This window comes from Lissotriton helveticus, chromosome 8, assembly GCF_964261635.1.
Source record: "Lissotriton helveticus chromosome 8, aLisHel1.1, whole genome shotgun sequence".
NCBI lineage: Eukaryota > Metazoa > Chordata > Amphibia > Caudata > Salamandridae > Lissotriton > Lissotriton helveticus.
Window position 1 is genome coordinate 1,443,992,045 of NC_136069.1, and position 20,412 is coordinate 1,444,012,456.

A 20,412-nucleotide genomic window follows, 5' to 3' on the forward strand; every position below is an offset into this window, starting at 1 on the left:
TGGTTAGTCAGAGTCAGTTACCACCAGTACCCATCTGAAAAAGTTGAGGGTACAGGGTGATTTTGCAAGAAGGCCTCTTTCTGCTCCTCTGTTTGTTCTTTCTGTATGTCTTCCTTCTTCCTGCACTTTTCTTCGTCTTTGAGGACTTCTGTTGTTTCTTTCTGCATTTCTTTTGATTCTTTCTGTGTGTTTTTCTTCTTTCTTCACATGTCGTACCTTTGTATGCATTGGTAGAAACTAGCATTTAAAACACCTTAGAAATTCACTGAAAAAAACCCTTCAGTTTCAGGCACATTATAGTTACAAATTAGCATTTAAAAAACCTTTGAAATTCAGGGAAAAAGCCATAGGTTTCAGGCACGTTATAGTTAGGAATTAGCATTTAAAAAACCTTAGAAATTCACTGAAAAAAACACAGGTTTCAGGGGGGTTATAGTTAGTTGGACATTTCACTCATACAAAACCATTGAAATTTCCCCGTTATAGTTACTTCTACTAACTATAACTTGTGCACCCGCAATGCACTGCTGATGACGTCACATATTACATCACTCATAACATGTTCAGTGACATCACGTATGACATGATAGAGTGGCAGACCTCCTCTCACCCTAATATAACCTTTGATACACACACTCAAAAATTGAAACTAACATTTTCAAAATAATGGACATACCAATACCACTTACAACACACCTATTCAGTAATTTCAAGATCTACACACACTTCCACTCATTTACCAATAGTCCTATACAGTCACTCATACATGTACTCACTCATTATATATACACCTATACATCCTGTTACACAGTGATACTCATCCATAGAGTAACTAACACACATAGTCACACATGCAAACAAAGTATCAAACATCCATTTACTTGCATATACAGTTATACCCACACCACCACACTTACTGCTCCAGAAACTGACACATACTTACTCTCTTAAGCAATTACTTATAGAAACACATACTAATTTATACAAGAACTCTTCCAATCACTCACACTCACTTATACTCACTTATATACACCAATACTCACATATACTAGTTTAAAACATATGTAGTTACTCATAAAGACACTATTGAGACAGTCATTCACTCACTAACACACCCATACACACACTCATCCACCCATACAGTCCTGCACACATGCTGTCTTCAACACATACAAACAGTGAGTCACTCATTCATGCATCTATGCACTACGTAATACCCCCCACCGAACCATACAGACACTCAGACACTCATACTGATATTAAAAAAAACAACTAATAACCTATATAGACACTCATGTAGCTACTCACCAACCCATGCAGCCATTTATACACAAAGTGGGAGACTGATACAGATATTAACATATTTAAACATTACTCACTAACCCATGTATTCACTAAGATACACTTAATCAGTCAGTTATACAATCAATTAAAAAAATAATCATCCATTTAGACACTTATATACCCATTTATTTTTCCATCGACCATGAGATATACATATAAAACATTTAATTTTCAGAAAAACACATTCACTGGATGATGTAATCAGTGATGTCATCAGTAACGTCATTTGAGATGTCATCAGTGATGTCATTTGAGATGTCATCAGTGATGTCATGAGTTATGTCACTGACCATGTCATGAGTGATGTAATATGTGACATTGTCAGCAGTGCATTGCGGGCGCAGGAATTATAGTTAGCTGAACTAACTATAACGGGGGAATTTCAATGGTTTTGTATGAGTGAAATGTCCAACTAACTATAACACCCCTGAAACCTATGGTTTATTCAGTGAATATATATATTTTTTTTTGTGCAGATTTATATAGCACAGACATGACATATGTGCAGATTAGATTACACATAGTTCAGAATAATTTTAATTTTACGAAAAGCACAGGACATTACAAAATTTGATCACAATCAAAGGATGTTGAGCCAACACCAGGCCTCAAATCTGACTTCCTAGATGCAAAGTCAGCAGCTCTGGTCATTAGGCCACATCCATATTTCTCAATGTATTTGTGATAGTCATACACAAATGGTTCGGTTGTGTATAATCATGAATAGTGAGGACATTGACTGTTGATATGGCTTCATGTAGAAAAAAGTATATAGTTAAAAGAACAGCAGCAGCAAATACTAGAAGGTTCACCTGGAGTCCTGCTTGGGAATACTTGCAAGGGTTTGATTTAAAACTGAAGTTAGGCACAATGCTCACTACCTTTGCACTGGTGCACAAACAGGGCTAATCATTTTTGATAATATTTACATATAGACCAGAACAGCCATGACCCACCAGAAATCAGCATCTGACTCACAAGTGGTTCCTGACCCACAGTTTGGGAAACACTGCCCGTCTCTTTGGCTTCCTAGACCTCACACTAGCTTCCTCTATGCTGCAACACCTCTCACTCTGGGCCTGAAGAAATATGATTACACCACCCCCTCCTGCTGACCCTTAGCATCTTCAAAACCAACTGCATAATTTACAAAGCCATCATCACCATAAGTACCAATTATCGCGCAGGCAAAATCACTATCTCTGGTGGCTATCTGCACACCTACCCCCAGGACTTCACCAGAAAGCAGACTAAGAAGTGTAAAAAATGCAAAACAGAAAAGCAACACACCTTTTTTTTTCCATGCAGCAAGGATTTGTAATGGCATCCAAATATCCACCAGACCACCCTCAGGTCTGGGAGATATATGGAACTGAAGATGCACCTCTTTGAAGAAAATGACATAGCAATGCATTAACAGCTCACAATTTACTCATGGACAGGTAGGTACCAAGGTACCTAGTGTGCCACTTGCCTGTGGCCTCCAGTTCCTGCTTGTTCCAGCCTGATCCAGTGACACCACCACTGCCTGGGTTCTCTCGTTCATCATTCTTCTGACCAACAGAAGCCCTGTCCACCCTAGGAACTACTTATTGCATGCCACAGCTTGATCGCACTAGTAGGCAACTGGACAGCTATCCTGGCACTTGCCTGTGATCTCCAGTTCTTGGTTGTTCAAGCCTGATCCACAGATCTGCCTGTTCTTCCTGCCAACAGAAGCCCCACCGACCCTTGACCTACATAATGCAGGCCACAGCTCAACCACGCAGTGGACACACGCAGCTGGTGTACCACTCGTGCAAAAAGGGCACGCCAAATACAAGCCCTCTATACCCGTCCATGCCTGGACCAAACCCAGTGCCATGACCCGTTGCCCTACCACAAACTGCAGATACACCATCACCGACCTCTACACCTTCGACCCAGGATGCCTTAACAAACTGTTCCACTGCGCCGACCCATGCTCCATGGTACGACCTTTCACCTGCACCCACTGCCGTTTCACCTGCCACAGCACACACACCAGTCCACAGACCAGCCCCACCCCAAACACACCACAGACACCTAAAGAAAAACGCAAACTTGCATGTGCATGAACTGCAACGAAAGCATCACTGCGATCGGCAACAACACCCACAGAAGGTCCACCAAGCAGGCTAACTGGTACATCGAAGAACTCCGAACCGCTAAACAACACTGTAAACAATTGGAATGGAGATGGCACATCAGCAAGGACACAATCTACAAGACCACCTTCAAGACAGTCTTTAACCTCTACTACAGACAGTTGAGATAATTGAAGACAAAGGCCATAGACTCACACATCGAATCAAGCTCCAGTGACAGCAAAGAACTCTTCAAAATCATCAAAGAATTCTCCAACCCCTCAGCTGCAACAAACAGCATTACCACCTCACAGGAACTCTGCGACAACCTTATAAACCTCTTCCATGACAATATCATCAACATCTACGGAAACTTCAAACCCCAGCCCAAGGCCACCGAAATGTTCACGCAATATAACGATCCCACTATCACCACAGACATCTGACTAGCTGAATGGAGCCAGCTCGCCCTACAGGACATTCCCTCCATCATGAACTCGGTCCACTCAGTTGCCCTAACTGACCCGTGCCCTCACTACATCTTCCACCTAGGTGAAGCCAGAGTCAGCCACATACTCATCACTTTGTTCAACACCTTAATTATCACAGTCACCTTTCCAGAGGACTGAAAAAATGCAGAAGTCAACGCCCTACTAAAAAACCATCAGCAAATCCCAGTGAACTCAACAACTTCTGAATGATCTCTCTGCTCCCGATGCAGGTCAAAGTATTTGAAAAAGCCATCAACCAGCAACTCTCATTTCATCTGGAATGGAACCTTCTACTGGACTCTTCCCAATCCAGATTTCACAGCAATCACAGCATTGAGACAGACCACATCGCAGCTACAGACAACATCTGAACCCTACTCGATCGAGGAGAGACCGCGGCTCTGATCCTCCTAGAACTCATGGCAGCCTTGAATACAATCACCCACCACACACTTATCCCAAGGCTGCACAACATAAGGATCCAAGGAGCCAGTCTCACATGGATGCCCTCTTTCCTCACTTCAAGAATGCAAAAGGTCTGCCTTCCCCCCTTCACCTCCGAACCCAAGGAAATCATCTGTGGAGGTCCCCAACGATCGTCGCTCAGGCCCAACTTCGTTATCACTTATATGACACCTTTGGCCAGCATCGCCAAAATCTACAGACTCAAAATCATATCCAACATCCTTCCTCCACTGATCGCTCTAGAAACCTTGGCATCATTCTGGACAACAATCTAACCATGATGACTCAGGTCAACTCAATCTTCCCCTCCTGCTTCTTCATCCTCTGCATGCTTTGCACGATATTCAATTGCCTACCCCAAAGCTCAAGATGCACCATCACACAGCCCCTCACCTCCAGTCGACTGGACTACGGCAACACTCTATACACAGGGATTGCAGCTCACCTCCTCCGATAAATACATACCAGATAGACTGGTCCAGGTTCTAGATGAACCCACATCACCCCCTACCTCAGGAAACTTCACTCCCTCCCTGTACAGAAAAGATGCCAGTTAATGCTCCTGACCCATGCATACAAGGCCCTACAAAACTGCGGACCCGCCTACTTGAACCACCACTTGACCTTCCATCAGCCCACCAGACACCTCCAGTCTGCGTACCTTTCTCAAACTCTCAACCCCACATCCGATGTGGCAGATGCGGAGGTCACTCCTTCTTCTCCCTAGCAGCCCAGACATGGAAAGAGCTACCCTTCCTTCTACGGCCCTCCCCATCTCTTCCAAAGTTCCGAAAGTCCCCGAAGCCCTGGCTATTTGGCTACTCAACTGGACCCTGCCAGCCCCATGGTAATCGCACGGGTGACAAGAAGCACTCTACAAAACTACTGACTGATTGATGCTGAACGTGGACCATATGAAACGCTGAGCTGCCTTCAGGCTAGGTTTACACTACAGAAATATCACGTGCATACATACCACATAAATACCTTTCAGGAAGAATGTTCATACACGTTCGCCCCTTGCTGCCCCATCCAAGGACTTGCCCACTTCCCCTGAGGCTTCACTTTTAGGCACTTGACTTAACTGCATTCGCCTGTTACAATACTGAAAATGTATTTGGCCGACCACTCCAAATAATTTGACCCTTCAAATATCATTGCTGCTCACAATTCGGTAGCCATAAAAGTCTACCCACGCTTTAGATGGTGGTGGAATTGCGGGTAGGCTATACACAATTTACATAAGAGGGTAAATTAATCCTTTGACAATTTTTGCCATGGACCCATTACTTTGTGACTGTAAGTGACGGTTTCAGAAGTTATGTAAATATTACTGAGTGAGAATAACTAACTGCACTACGTAACTTCTTAAAGAATTGTTTTCCTTGGGACTCATTAAGCGCAGTGCAATGGAAGCTTTTTCATTGTTAGAGGAAGCCTGGCAAATTCTATTTCCATTCAAATACTATAGTGTTTCTGGCTTTTAAAAATAAATATTATTTGCTAAGGAGGTAACGCTTTTATTGCAATTCAGTGGATTGATTTGTAATGGAAAAAACGATTTAACTGAAACAGGAACATGTATTTAATCATGATTTTCGGAATTGTGAGGTCATGAGTGTGCATGTTTTATATTATCCAAAACAACTGCTAGCCCTTGAAACTTGATCCAAGATCACATGACTCTGGCTATGCAGAACTCTTTGTCACTTTTGAAATCAGGTATAAATAAGGATGAAAGCTGTGCACTCTACAATTTTTATATATCTGTCAAAGATTACCTACTTAGACACTAAGTGATCATTTCTCATGCGTACAATGTAAATGACCTCACTACTTTAAAGCTTTAAAGCTGATGAGTTGGCTAAATATGAGGCGTAGTCTTCAATACATACCTTTGAAGCCAGCAGGGCCCATATTTCATCCAAAAAAATGTCAAAACAGCTACAATGAAGGAAATTACTTTGTGTTTTCACGTGTAGCAAACGTTGTGCAGTTCCCTCTTTTAATATGCAGCTTAAAGTCATGTGCTGGCCACATTATTTCATTCAGTCTTTTACTGGTATGGTATTTAAGAACAATCACAAACTTTCTTCTGCGGTGAACAAAAATGCAATTGGTCTGTATACTAAAATGGTAATTTTCCCATAACCCTTGCACCTCGAAAGCATGATTTATTTGATAAGGATTTCACAAACCAGTTTTCCAGAATAAACATATTGCATATTTTCCTACTAATACGCGTACAACGTAGCTTCGCAAGGCCAAATAGTTTTCAAAATGAAATTATCTACGTAGGCATGTTTTTTTCTTTGAACGTGAATAATATAGCCATATAGCCCGCCGTAGCGGGCTATAACGGCTATTAAAGGCCCGCTCCCGCGTTAAAGGCCCGAGCCGAAGTTGAGGTACTTTAACAAGGGAGCGGGACTTTAATATCCGGTATAGCCCTGCTACAAAGGGCTGTAAGGCTATTAGAACGTTCTGCCACTAGAGGGCAGAATGTTCTAACAGATAAAACAAAGGCTTCTCGAAGCTCGAGGGGATTTAAATCCCCTCGAGCTCCGAGAGGCGTTTGTAAAACAGTGAAATGTTGTTCTGCTGGCCCTTACCAGCCTGTAGAAGCAGGGAGCACTCCATTGTCTTCCAATTGAGCTCCCAGCATTCTAATGTTCTAATATTAACTAACTGCCTTTCATTCCACTGTATTAACACTTTTCTTCACACAAAAGAAGGATATCAACAGTTACTATTGCTCAATAATTTTACTGTAGAATGGCATACTCTATTTTAATACATTTCAGAAAACAATCATGATTAGCAGCACCATGTGTTAAACGTACCGTGGTGTAGCATGGTAATTTTGCACTTTTTATGCTGTACGTTTAATAGAAATTGAATCTTAGGAAACTGATTTGCACTGTTTATGCCACATAAGGTTTAATTACACTTGTCACTGGTGCAGTGTCACCCAAAGTGATGCAAACAGGCGTTTCGTTTTGGGATTTACTTTGCAGTGTAAAACTTGTATTACAAACCTGTATTGCACTGAAAAGTGTTTTGCACTACGTTATGTACAACTAGTCAAGGGGGTGGTCCCTCGATAATGTAAGAGTGAAACTACCTATGCAGACTGACTCAAAGCCTTTCTAATGGGATTGGTAGACAGGGATTTGTACCAAAATGTTATCTCTTCTCAAGGCAGGCATGCAGTTGGAACATCTAAAATGTCCCAGACTTTGGATATGCGCTTCATTGTACAGCATAATACAGAATGCATACAAAGCAGGAATATTTTTAAAGTGTGTCTGAGCATGATATTTTGGACTGGAAGAACAGAGACCTTTGGATGTAGGAGCATTGATGTGTCTGCTCTGAGGCACAAACCAGTCTAAAGTGTGCCAGCACCAAGGGAGCGAGCAACAGCACCACATTTTGGCAAGTATGGTGCTATCCTTGCTTTCTCTCACACAATGCAGCAACTGCAGTTTTTACACTGCTGTGCACGACTTCCTAGAAAATTTCCCCCATGATATGAAACCTAGCTAACTGATTTTACCCAAAACTTAATCTCAAACTTCGCATTTCAAAATTGGTGAACATTCTATTTGCTTCTTTCCGAAAGAAGTAGCACTGAAAGTAAGACCAAATTGTTTGCTCCTTCGAATGACATGGTGAAAAAAAACTTTAAATGATATGGACTTGTCAAACCCTGTATGATTCATTCTCTATTACATTGCAGCAAACACAGGACGAAGGAGCTTTCGCTCAATTTTTGCAGCACTAGAAAGTTCAAGGAAGCTGCTCTCCGACATTGCAAATTGCCCTATTTTGGATGGGTGGCCATATTCAAGCATTTGGCACATATGATGATATAATACAGTAGTATTTTAGATTCATGTGAAAGCAGGGTGATATCTTGTCTTAGCACATGTAATCAAAAAAGGAGTATGTATGTTGCACCAAATATTTGCACAATTTTAAGTTTCGTAGCATCTATTGGCCAAATATTTCATCTATTTTGCCAGAGGATTGCACTTTGTACTATCTAACCTGGTTAACCAGACCAAAAAATTGATCTATTGATAGTTGTCTCAAATCAAATATGTTGGTCAGCGTCTATGGTACACATGCAGAGAGATCTGTTGTGAAGAAGATTGTGTGGCCGAAGCTATAGTAACTAACGCAGTCTTCAAGGACTACACTCACTCTTTTGGAACACAACCCTGCCATGTCTGGAGAGCTGTTAAGGGAAGATGAAGGAGGCCAACATAGCTGATGTTCACATACCATGCTGGGTCACTGTCCTGGGGTTTGCCTCTATGCCAGCATTTATAATATGGCTGGGGTTGAAGTGTTGTTTGTCTGTATCCATACTGAGAGGGAGTCAGTTCTACAATGGATGCCAGGATTGCTCAGGCAGTGGGAGTGGTGGCTATGAAAAGGTGCAGCACTCCTGCCACGCGCTTCTCACCCCTCATCCCTGCGCCCATGTGTTTCAGCGCGTGCAATGAAATTCGTTTTATTTATTTATTTGTTACTCCGGGCAGTCGTGAGCCAGAGTTTACTAATTGTAACAATTGTGATTCCTACATATTCCTGAATATCAAATCGCAAATGGTGAGTCGCTATTAAGGAATGGCTACCTTTCATTCCCATGGGCCCATAGGAATGATTGGGAAGACATTCGCAATTTGCGATTCCCAAAGTGGTAATCGCAAATTGAGAATGCAACTACAAGGGTGATAGGGGGCCAAAAGGACACCCTGACGCACCCCCAAAAAAGGTAAGTGTGCACATGTGGCACACATACATGCCCTAGGGGCATTTGTGTGCGCCACATAACAATTAGAAAAATGCAAAAATTAGCATTTTTCTAGGAATTTGCAAATTACCGCCAACTTGAAGTTGCTCGTAATTTGCGATTCCTAAACGCATATTCACATTTTGCGATTGCTACAAGAATTGCATTTAGGGAATCACAAATTGTGATTCTCTAACTGTATTAGCAATATATTAACCCCTTCGACGCTCATGACGAGCTGGGCTCGTCATGGCGTAGCCTCCTCGCACGCTCATGACGAGCCCAGCTCGTCACGTAAAGTGCGATTCCGCAAAACCCAGCGTACGGGCGGAATTCCGCCCGCACGCATGCGGTTAAAGACAAACAGTGTGGATGACCATGGTTAGGCCCCTCAGTTTCCAAGTCAATTTATAAGTCCTTGGTTTGTGCACAACGCGTCCGGAGCTCGCCACACGTATGCTCCACTATTAAACAAATACAAGAATTTTTGAAGAAAATTACAGTGCACCAAGTAACAAAACTCAGAGAGCTTCCAATTTAGCCAAAATTAAGTCATTTATTCTTTTCAATCTTTAAAAAGCCTCACCCAAAGCGTTTCGTTCCATTGGAACTTCATCAGGGCTGAAAAGAGCACAAATGTAAAAGACACACTAAGTATACAAACAAACAACACAAATATATAATACATACTACATGTATATAGAAATATAAATATACAATATTAAAGAACAAACAACAAGACTTCAGGCATGAAAAAAAGGAAGAACAATGTAGGGAAGGGGATTCGTACCAAGTATAAGAAACAGTCTTACTCAACAAAACAGGTATTACTTCATATATACATATGAGCATATATAAAACATTGGTGGGTCTACTAAGACTGAAGAGCAATGACATAGAATGAATCTTAAATCCCGCCCATATCCAATTAGATGACATATAAAAGAAAACAAAAATACACATATAAATAAACAACACAAAACTTTTGGACTACATTACACCAACAAAGTTAAAGCATAGCAAAGGTCTGTGTTACATACAAAAGTCAACACACTATATTCTTTAGATATATATATAAAACACAAAGAAATAGTACAACGATGTGCATCAAATTAGTAGCAAAAGATAGAAGGTAAAAGGTAGAGAGGGGTTAAGGGGGAAAACGTGAGAAGAAGAAAGAGAAACTTAACAATCTTTAAACTGGTGAAACCAGTAAATAGAAACAAAGCTGCAAAGCTTCTACATATAGTATATAGTGTATAGTATATAGTGCAGGGGTGTCATGAAAGAGAGAGTTATAGACTCTGTAAGATCAGGATACTGACTACTGACAAGAAATAGAATAAAGAATATCTCTCTATATATAGAGGCCCTACGGTTGCAGACCAACAATAGGCCCTAACCAACCATGGAACTCACCTCAATAATCTCTTGTGGTTCCAAAAAAAGGCCCTAAACCGGGTATTCTAACCGTTTTCAGGCCTCGTTCTAAACAAAGCAAGGATGTCATATATCCAATTAGAGAAATGGAGGTCAAACTTCCAATGTTAACATGTGTTTCCAAGTATACAGTAACAAAGTTACAGTGCCATCAGTGGTACCCTCTATTCATAACATGGCAGTGGAGTGGAGATCTATATATGGTTCCCATATTATGACACAAACATGAAAATGTTAATTATTACTCGCAGAAAGGGCTATTTATATGTTAGTGTTCACCAAATCCCAGAAGGGACCATACATCAGGCCCCCTCGAACGTAGAAGAGTTCCCAGGTAAGCAAGTCTCACCTCATGAATACTCTTTTAAACAAATAGGCGAGGAACATGTTTTCAAGGATCAGAGGCGGTTCTATTGGCCCAGAGTCCTGGCACACGTACCTAAATTGAAGTTTTATGGTGGGAAAGGTAAAATTTCTAAATATTAATGATTTTACCCATGTACACAAATAATATATGTGAGGTTCCCATAACATGACAGAATCATGGGAGTATTTATTATAACTCGGAGAGTGACATGTCTGTATAAAGCAGTTCACAGTGGCCCAGGGGGTATCATAAATCAAACCCCCTTAAGAGCAAACGAGTTCCGACAGAAGCAAATCTCACCTCTTGAACAGTCTTTCTATAAATAAAGGGTTGAATTATTTATCAGCGATCGGAGGAGGTCTTAGTGGCCCAGAGTCTTGGCACACGTACCTATACAAAGATATTACAGTGAAAGGAATAACAATTCAACATGACAAGGAATTTTTCCCATTAACATAATTGTAAGTAAAGCCACGCTCCATTGAGTGCTATCTGTAGGGGAGTGGAGAGTTACTACACTTGGGGGCTACAGATATGCAATATGTGTACGGGCAATAACTGGACACCACACATGCTTAGTTGCAGGATTGGACCGGAAGCCACGAGCGACCTCCGTCCCTTTATTTATAGGCTTCTGGCCACGCCTGGCCAGAAGGTGATACATTCGGTGGGAGTGTTTTTCGGGTCTCGGCCGAGACCCGCGAAACACTAGACTGTTACATCCCATCCCAAGTTGGTATTTATTTTTCTTTCCTTCGTAACAGTCTTATTCAGTCAACATGCAAAGTCAGCCAGCATTCGACTGGGTCTGGGATTCGGTCGAAGGATGTGAGCTCCTCGCCCTCTGGTGAGCACCGGTTCAGGTTCTCTTCTCCTAGGAGAGGGTGACGTGGTGGCAATGTCATTATGCTCAACAGGCTCACACCCATTGTCGGATTGGCTAACAACTTCAGCGACGGGCCCGTCGCGTGCCTCTTGGGTCTCATGTCTAGATGGAATACGTTTAAACCATGACACATTTCTGGTGATTTTTTTTCCATTCTTTGTGCCGTTACTGCCGTACCTTTGGTAGCCTTGGTTGTCCATGGTTCAACCTCATAAGGAGTCTTAAACTTTCCTCCCGGCCTGCGTGTTCTCACCAGCACTGCGTCACCTGGGACTAACACTCTGTCTCGCGCCCGCCTCTTGTGGCTTGCCTTCTCGTTCGTTCTTCTCCTTCTCTCTTGGGTGGCAGCCGGTGAGTATGGTTCAGGCATCCAGTGCTCTGCTGTTGGTAGTAGGTCATGCCGTGGTCCTGCAAACATCAGCGACCAGGGGGACGTTTGAGTGGTACTGTGGGGGGTGCTTCTGTACTCCCTCAGAAAGAGCTGTAGCGCTGCCTCAGGGTCTGCCCCCTCTACTAATGCGATCCTCAGGGTTTTATTGACAGTCCTCATAAATCTTTCCGCCTCCCCATTCGCTTTGGGCCATTGGGGTGTGATTCGCTGGTGTTTTATTCCTAGTCCCTGCAGGAATTCTTTGAATTCGTGTCCCTGAAACGGGGGCCCATTGTCCGTTTTCATCACCCTGGGGATACCAAACATCGCAAATACTTTGCTGAGGATCGGCTGCACATTTGCAAAACTGGTGGATGGAGCCACTTCCACTACAGGGTATTTCCTGTACCTGTCTACCAGTACTACGGTCACCCTCCCATCTGGAAAACTCCCGAAGTCTAAGCTTACCCAGGTCCAGGGCGCCGGGGATGGCTCTTCCGTGATGATGGAGGCAGGCGTCTCCGGAAGACTGGTCAACTGGCAGGCTCGGCAGTTCTTTACCAGCATATCCACCTTTTCATCCATGTGAGGAAATCACACCGTTTCCCTCATTCTGGCTTTCATCCGCTTCGTGCCTTGGTGTCCTTCATGAGCCAGTGAAGTAGCGCGGTCTTGGAGAGTGTGGGGAATCACCACTCTTGACCCCCGAAGTATGAGTCCATTGTTCGCCCTACTGAGCTCATTGTGTATTTTCCAGAACTGGGACAAACGAATCCGGTCAGTTTCATCCCAATCACTCACGTTACGCAGGAAGTTTTCCCAGGATCCAGTGTCTATCGCCACCTTGACCCTCGTAATGACAGCATCATCACCATACTGTGCTACGATGTCTTCTGGTGCTAGTGCTTGGGGACATGACAGCAGGGACACTATGTCTATGAACTCTTCAGTCCGTTTTTCCTGATCTGGGGTTTCATTCGTCTCCACCTGGGGATGCCGTGACAGAAAATCCGCCGGGTTTTTAGCTCCAGGTCTGTAGACTAGATCCATTTGGTAGTGTTGGACCTGAATGGCCCATCTTTCAATCCGCGGCGGTGGGTGTGGGGCTGTGCCTTTGAACAAAGGTACTAGAGGCTGATGATCTGTGACCATCCTGAAGGGTTGTCCGGTGATGTGTAAGTGGAAATGATTACAGGCCCACTTCACAGCCAATGCCTCTCTCTCAATCTGCGAATACCTGGCTTCCTTGCGGTGAGTGCCTTACTCGCGAACGCCAGGGGCACCCACACTCCAGGCTCCGCTTCTTGTGTCAGCAATGCACCTAGCCCAACTGGACTGGCGTCCACTAGTATTTCCGTTTGCCGTGCCGTATCAAAGTAAGCCATCGTCGTGCTGTCCAGCAGTGCTGCTTTTATTTTATCAAAGGCATCCGCTTCTGCCCGGGACCACTTCCATGGGTTCTCTTTTTTGGTCAGGTTCCGCAGCGGTTCAGCTATGGTGGCGAGCTGTGGAATGAACCTGGCGCAGTACTGTGCCATGCCCATGAAACTTCTCACCTCTGATGCGGTGGTCGGGGCTGGGGCATTCTTGATGGCGGTTGACTTCCGTGGGTCTACCTTGACTCCCTCAGAGCCGAATACGATCCAAAGAACTCTATGGACTGTTTGAAAAACTGACACTTCTCTTTATGCAGTGTGACACCAAATTCTGCCAACCTCCTGAGTGTAGCTTTAAGTCTCCTGTGATGTTCCTTGCTGGTTTTGGCATGGATGAGTATGTCATCGCTGACATTTAATACCCCACTCAGTCCCGACAGAATCTCTTTGATAGTGTTCTGAAAGATTTCAGCCGCAGACGTGATGCCAAAATTGAGCCTTTTATACCTCCTCAGGCCTGAATGGGTAGAAAACGTTGTGATGTACCGGCTCTCTTCAGCTAATTTCAATTGATGGTAGCCGGCATATAAGTCTAATTTGGAGAACCATTGTGCTCCATTTAAATCTGTTAGTATGTCATCCACCGTGGGCGTGAAATGCCTCTCCCTCTTGATTGCTTTATTGGGCATCCTCATGTCAATGCATATTCGAATCTTGCCAGGTTGCCGAGGCTTCTCAGCAATCACCATCGGTGACACCCATGGTGTTGGTCCTGTCACTTTTTCTATCACTCCTTGCTCTTCCAGTTTGATTAGTTCCTGCTCAACTGCCGATTGAAGATGAAATGGTATCCTCCGATGTCTTAACGCAATAGGTTGTATTGCTTTATCAATATGTAACTTGACAGGTGGCCTCTTAATAGTACCCAAACCTTGAAATAACGACGGGAATAGTTGAAGGATATCCTCCGTGTGTAGTGCCTTGACTGCATTTGCGAATGCAATTAACTTTAGGTCCTCCGCCGTATGACTGCCGACTAGCAAGTCTGCTTCTTTATCAATTACGTGAAACGTTGTCGTCAGCTCTTGATCTTCGGCTTTTACCTGCACCGTCATCTTCCCTCTCAGGGGTAATGGAGTCTTGCTGCCATAGGTGAGGATACGAGCCTTTGATGGCACGAGTTGAGGTCTTGGTCGTAGCGCCTTGTAATGCTGAATGCCCATGACATTGATCGTAGCTCCAGTGTCTATGACTCCGGTTACTGTTGATCCATCGATTTGGATCTGACACTTTGGTTGTGGTCTTCGCCGCCTTTTGAGCTCGCTTACGAAGGAGACATAATAGCACTCTTCCTCATCTTCCGTCGACGAGTCATCCAGCCGTTGTGAGTGGCGGGATTGTGTCCTGTTCCCTCTCGACGGGTAGGTGTCTCGTGTGTCCTCTAGGGGCAGCTGCCTAACCGCTTTGGTGGGTGTTTTTCTCCCCGCCGATCCTTGTCCTCGTGAATTTCCTCTCGCACCTCCTCTGTATACGCTGGCAAAATGATTAGCTCCCCCGCATTTGTCACATGTCTTGCCACGTGCAGAGCAGCTGTCTCGGTTGTGTTCTTCATACCCGCAGGAGCCACACTGCGCCCGCCGCTGTGTCCTGGTCGGCCATCTCCCTCTACCTCCGCGGCTACTGTTCCGCACGGCGTCCACTCACTCCGTCTTCACGGTTACTTCAGTGGTTGACGATGGGTTGATGGCTGATTCCATAGCTGTGGCTCGCGCATCTGACAGCTCGTGTGACCTGGCTAGCATCAATATTTCGTCCAGCGTTATGCGGGGCTGTCTCAAAATCAGTGTCCTGAGATGTTTGTTCTTGCACCCCTGAATCAACTGTGCTGTTACCTCTTTCTCTTGATCATCATCCGGGCATGTGCTTATCAGCTCCCTCAGCCGTGCATGAAAAGCATCCATCGTCTCCCCGTCCCTTTGCCGGGATTGTCTGAACTTGAACCTCTCATAATGTGGATATAGTTGTGGGTCAAAGTGTGCATTTAGCGCTTGTACCGCGGCATTGTAGTCTGTAGCTGCTCCGGTATTTGGCAGATGGAATAATAACTTGTAGAGCTCATCACCACCAAAGTGTAGTAGCAAGGACCTTTTCACCTCATTGTCTTTTTCCCTCGTTGCCGTGAAATAGTTATTTAGGCGACTCAGCCACACTGCCCAGCGAGGTGCCGCCGTGCCCGGGTCAGCCATCGTGCTGAATGGCGGGATTGGATTGATCTGGGAGTGTGGCGACTGTTGGACCACTGTGCCCATGACTTGTAATCCTGCCGGCCCTGCTCCTTGTGGCGGGGCTGCTGCTTGTTGAGCCCCGCCCGCCCCTGTGGCGTCTTACACTACCGACATCACTGTGGCTTCCTTGGATGTGTCCGATATACCACGTGGTCGGCTTGGTGTATGATGCGTGTCTCTCACGTGACGTCGCCAGTCACTTCCTGTTGGCTATGTGTGCGTGACAATACCCTTTACTTATTTCACTTGGTTTTTGGAGTGTGACCTTCCTTATGTGCGCTTGTTCAGCCAGATGCTTTGTGTTACTCCGCTTTTTGTTTTTCTTGCAGGTGGCAATGCTTTTTGCAGTTTCTTTTGTCCTCACCGACACGTCCACTCGCCCGTGCCTCCTCTGCCACCCGCTGCTTGCCGTCACCTCAGGCGCCCCAGGAAGCCGCTGCCTCTCCGCGTAGAGCACACCACCCGCTCGGCCGGATCGGGGCCTCTTCTTGCGATCTCCGTTGCTGGGGCAGGCCTCACGATCAATGCGCATGCGTGCACTACTCCATGAGCTTATCCGAGCCCATGCGCTGCGCGGATGGAGACTGCCTTGCCTCACACCACACGGCACCACCGCTTGCCAGCCCCCACGCATCTCTCCTCACGCTGCTTTCCGGCGGGAACGCACTGCGGTACCTGCTCCTCCAGCGGACGGTCCACTGCCTCCACGGCACGCACACAGGACTGGAGCACCGCCGCCATCAGGGAGACTTCCACTCCTCCGCCCGGGTCCTGATTCGATCGTCGGATCGTCATCACCGCCCTTCGTCGCCAGTGTAGGGGAGTGGAGAGTTACTACACTTGGGGGCTACAGGTATTCAATATGTGTACGGGCAATAACTGGACACAACACATGCTTAGTTGCAGGATTGGACCGGAAGCCACGAGCGACCTCCGTCCCTTTATTTATAGGCTTCTGGCCACGCCTGGCCTGAAGGTGATACATTCGGTGGGAGTGTTTCTGGGTCTCGGCCAAGACCCGCGAAACACTAGACTGTTACACTATCAACAATTACCTACCTCTATGTTCAATGATAAACTTAAACGCGTAATATGATTCAAGTTCGACCTCAGGTAATCCAAAACAACTAATAAGTGTTGTTCGGCCCGTAGTCCTGGTATATAAAACACAAAAACGGGACCATTGAGCAATCAGAATAATAAAACCTAATGTACGAGATATCCATCAAGGCTAACACCAGCACATACGCTTACCTTCATGTTCCTAGGGCATATATAGCCCTCTATCTAAATGGACATGACAGCAACCGATTTGACGGCCGTCCGTCCTGTTAAAGTAAAACAGAAACAGAGACCTGTCGTAACGAATACGTAAGGGAGTTCAAAGGGAGAAATATATCAGTGATATGTAGAAGCCCATCTGCTTACCTCAAAAAACAATGGGGCATGAATAACCCCCAGTAAAGTCCGACCGGATCACCCACCCGTCTACATTCGTCCTTTCTAGAGAAGAAACGGAGAGAGGCAGGGAGTAGTAATAAGAGTTACGTTCGTTCGTCATACACAAAATGTACATTTAAAGAGAATGACCCGCCCTGTTTCAACCCCCTATCGCAAACTGGACCACGCGACAGGCACACGCATTGTCTTAATACATTCTGCCACAGAGCAAAATGCAAATATCCTCTTATAGCATGCACCAAAAAATAAAATTAAAATTAGTCAGTGCAATTAGGTGTGAGAAAGTTTTAAATTATTCTGTAAATGAACTACGGAGGAGCGTGAAACAATATATGCAATGGTGTTTCAGTGTCTCTTCTGCACAAGCAACAAACCTTTGCATGTGTGCAACCCAGCCATTACTCCATGACCACTAGCAAGGGGAATTGTAACCGTTTAATGTCCTGATTATGAGGAAGAAGTAAATGCTGAGATATTGCCTGTTCCTCCTGGACTAGTTAAAACAAAAAAACAAATTAATGTTGCTCGAAAATTATCAACCTATTAAATAAAAGGCGTGATTTTCTTGTTTCCAATACAGCGCAAAAGCTTAGTGAATCTCCCCCAATGTACGTACAGGAGTTTTCCTAAAATGTGTTTGAGTTCACCACCCTCCAAAATCCTTGAGTGTCATTTAGTTTGCAAGTTGCTACATGAACTCAAACACATTTTAGGAAAACTCCTGTACGTACATTGGGGGTGATTTACTAAGCTTTTGCGCTGTGTTTGCATCACAAACATGATGCAAAACGGCACAAAATCTTTTTTTTCTAATTTACTTTTCAGCGCTAAACTAATGATGTAAAAGTAAGCTTTACATTACTTTGCCCCATGGAGGCGTGCCAAGGGCGGTGCAAAGGTGTTCCGATGCATCCACTCTAGGTTTCTCACTCTAAACCCAATTTACTAAACACAGTAGATTGGGTTTAGCGTGAGAAAACTGTGCCCTTTTAAACTAGGTGCAAGTATGGAGAAATGCTTTTATTTCTCCTTTCTTTTCTGACTTTGCATGTGTGCTGCACTTTACAGCACACATACAAAGTGGGAACAGCTTTCCCTCGTGTCTAGGCATTGAATCTTGTACAGTAAGGGTATCCTTCCTGTACAAAACCTATGCTGGACTCACACACACGCACACGCCATAGCGATATGGCGCTAAGGTGCGTGGGTGACACAGCAGCTGTAGAAACCACCGCAATGGAGCGCACACCGCTAGCCCCTCCTCCGGATCGCCCCTCGGGATTCTGGTACTTGTAGTTCAATAGTGGATCACCCAGGTGGGTGCAAGTCGGTACTTGTTGGACTGATGAATCTCTAGACCCGATACATGTCCCGGGTTTTTGGGTATCGCCCGAGACATGGCTCGGGTTTCGGGATAACTTCCCTCATCAGTAGAGAAAATGGTTAGGGGTGGAGGAGAAGGCCGCCAAACAACCGTCAATGGCCTCGATGCCCGAACCGGCACGCAGGGCAGCATCCAGGAGCCCGTCGGCTCAAAGCTCATGGGAGCCAATTAGTAGAAACCCCCGCAATGGAGCGCACACCGCTAGCCCCTCCTCCGGATCGCCCCTCGGGATTCTGGTACTTGTAGTTCAATAGTGGATCACCCAGGTGGGTGCAAGTCGGTACTTGTTGGACTGATGAATCTCTAGACCCGATACATGTCCCGGGTTTTTGGGTATCGCCCGAGACATGGCTCGGGTTTCGGGATAACTTCCCTCATCAGTAGAGAAAATGGTAAGGGGTGGAGGAGAAGGCCGCCAAACAACCGTCAATGGCCTCGATGCCCGAACCGGCACGCAGGGCAGCATCCAGGAGCCCGTCGGCTCAAAGCTCAAGGGAGCCAATTAGTAGAAACCACCGCAATGGAGCGCACACCGCTAGCCCCTCCTCCGGATCGCCCCTCGGGATTCTGGTACTTGTAGTTCAATAGTGGATCACCCAGGTGGGTGCAAGTCGGTACTTGTTGGACTGATGAATCTCTAGACCCGATACATGTCCTGGGTTTTTGGGTATCGCCCGAGACATGGCTCGGGTTTCGGGATAACTTCCCTCATCAGTAGAGAAAATGGTTAGGGGTGGAGGAGAAGGCCGCCAAACAACCGTCAATGGCCTCGATGCCCAAACCGGCATGCAGGGCAGCATCCAGGAGCCCGTCGGCTCAAAGCTCAAGGGAGCCAATTAGTAGAAACCACCGCAATGGAGCGCACACCGCTAGCCCCTCCTCCGGATCGCCCCTCGGGATTCTGGTACTTGTAGTTCAATAGTGGATCACCCAGGTGGGTGCAAGTCGGTACTTGTTGGAGAGATTCATCAGTCCAACAAGTACCGACTTGCACCCACCTGGGTGATCCACTATTGAACTACAAGTACCAGAGTCCCGAGGGGCGATCCGGAGGAGGGGCTAGCGGTGTGCGCTCCATTGCGGTGGTTTCTACTAATTGGCTCCCTTGAGCTTTGAGCCGACGGGCTCCTGGATGCTGCCCTGCGTGCCGGTTCAGGCATCGAGGCCATTGACGGTTGTTTGGCGGCCTTCTCCTCCACCCCTAACCATTTCTCTACTGATGAGGGAAGTTATCCCGAAACCCGAGCCTTGTCTCGGGCGATACCCAAAAACCCGGGACATGTATCGGGTCTAGAGATTCATCAGTCCAACAAGTACCGACTTGCACCCACCTGGGTGATCCACTATTGAACTACAAGTACCAGAGTCCCGAGGGGCGATCCGGAGGAGGGGCTAGCGGTGTGCGCTCCATTGCGGTGGTTTCTACTAATTGGCTCCTTTGAGCTTTGAGCCGACGGGCTCCTGGATGCTGCCCTGCGTGCCGGTTCAGGCATCGAGGCCATTGACGGTTGTTTGGCGGCCTTCTCCTCCACCCCTAACCATTTCTCTACTGATGAGGGAAGTTATCCCGAAACCCGAGCCATGTCTCGGGCGATACCCAAAAACCCGGGACATGTATCGGGTCTAGAGATTCA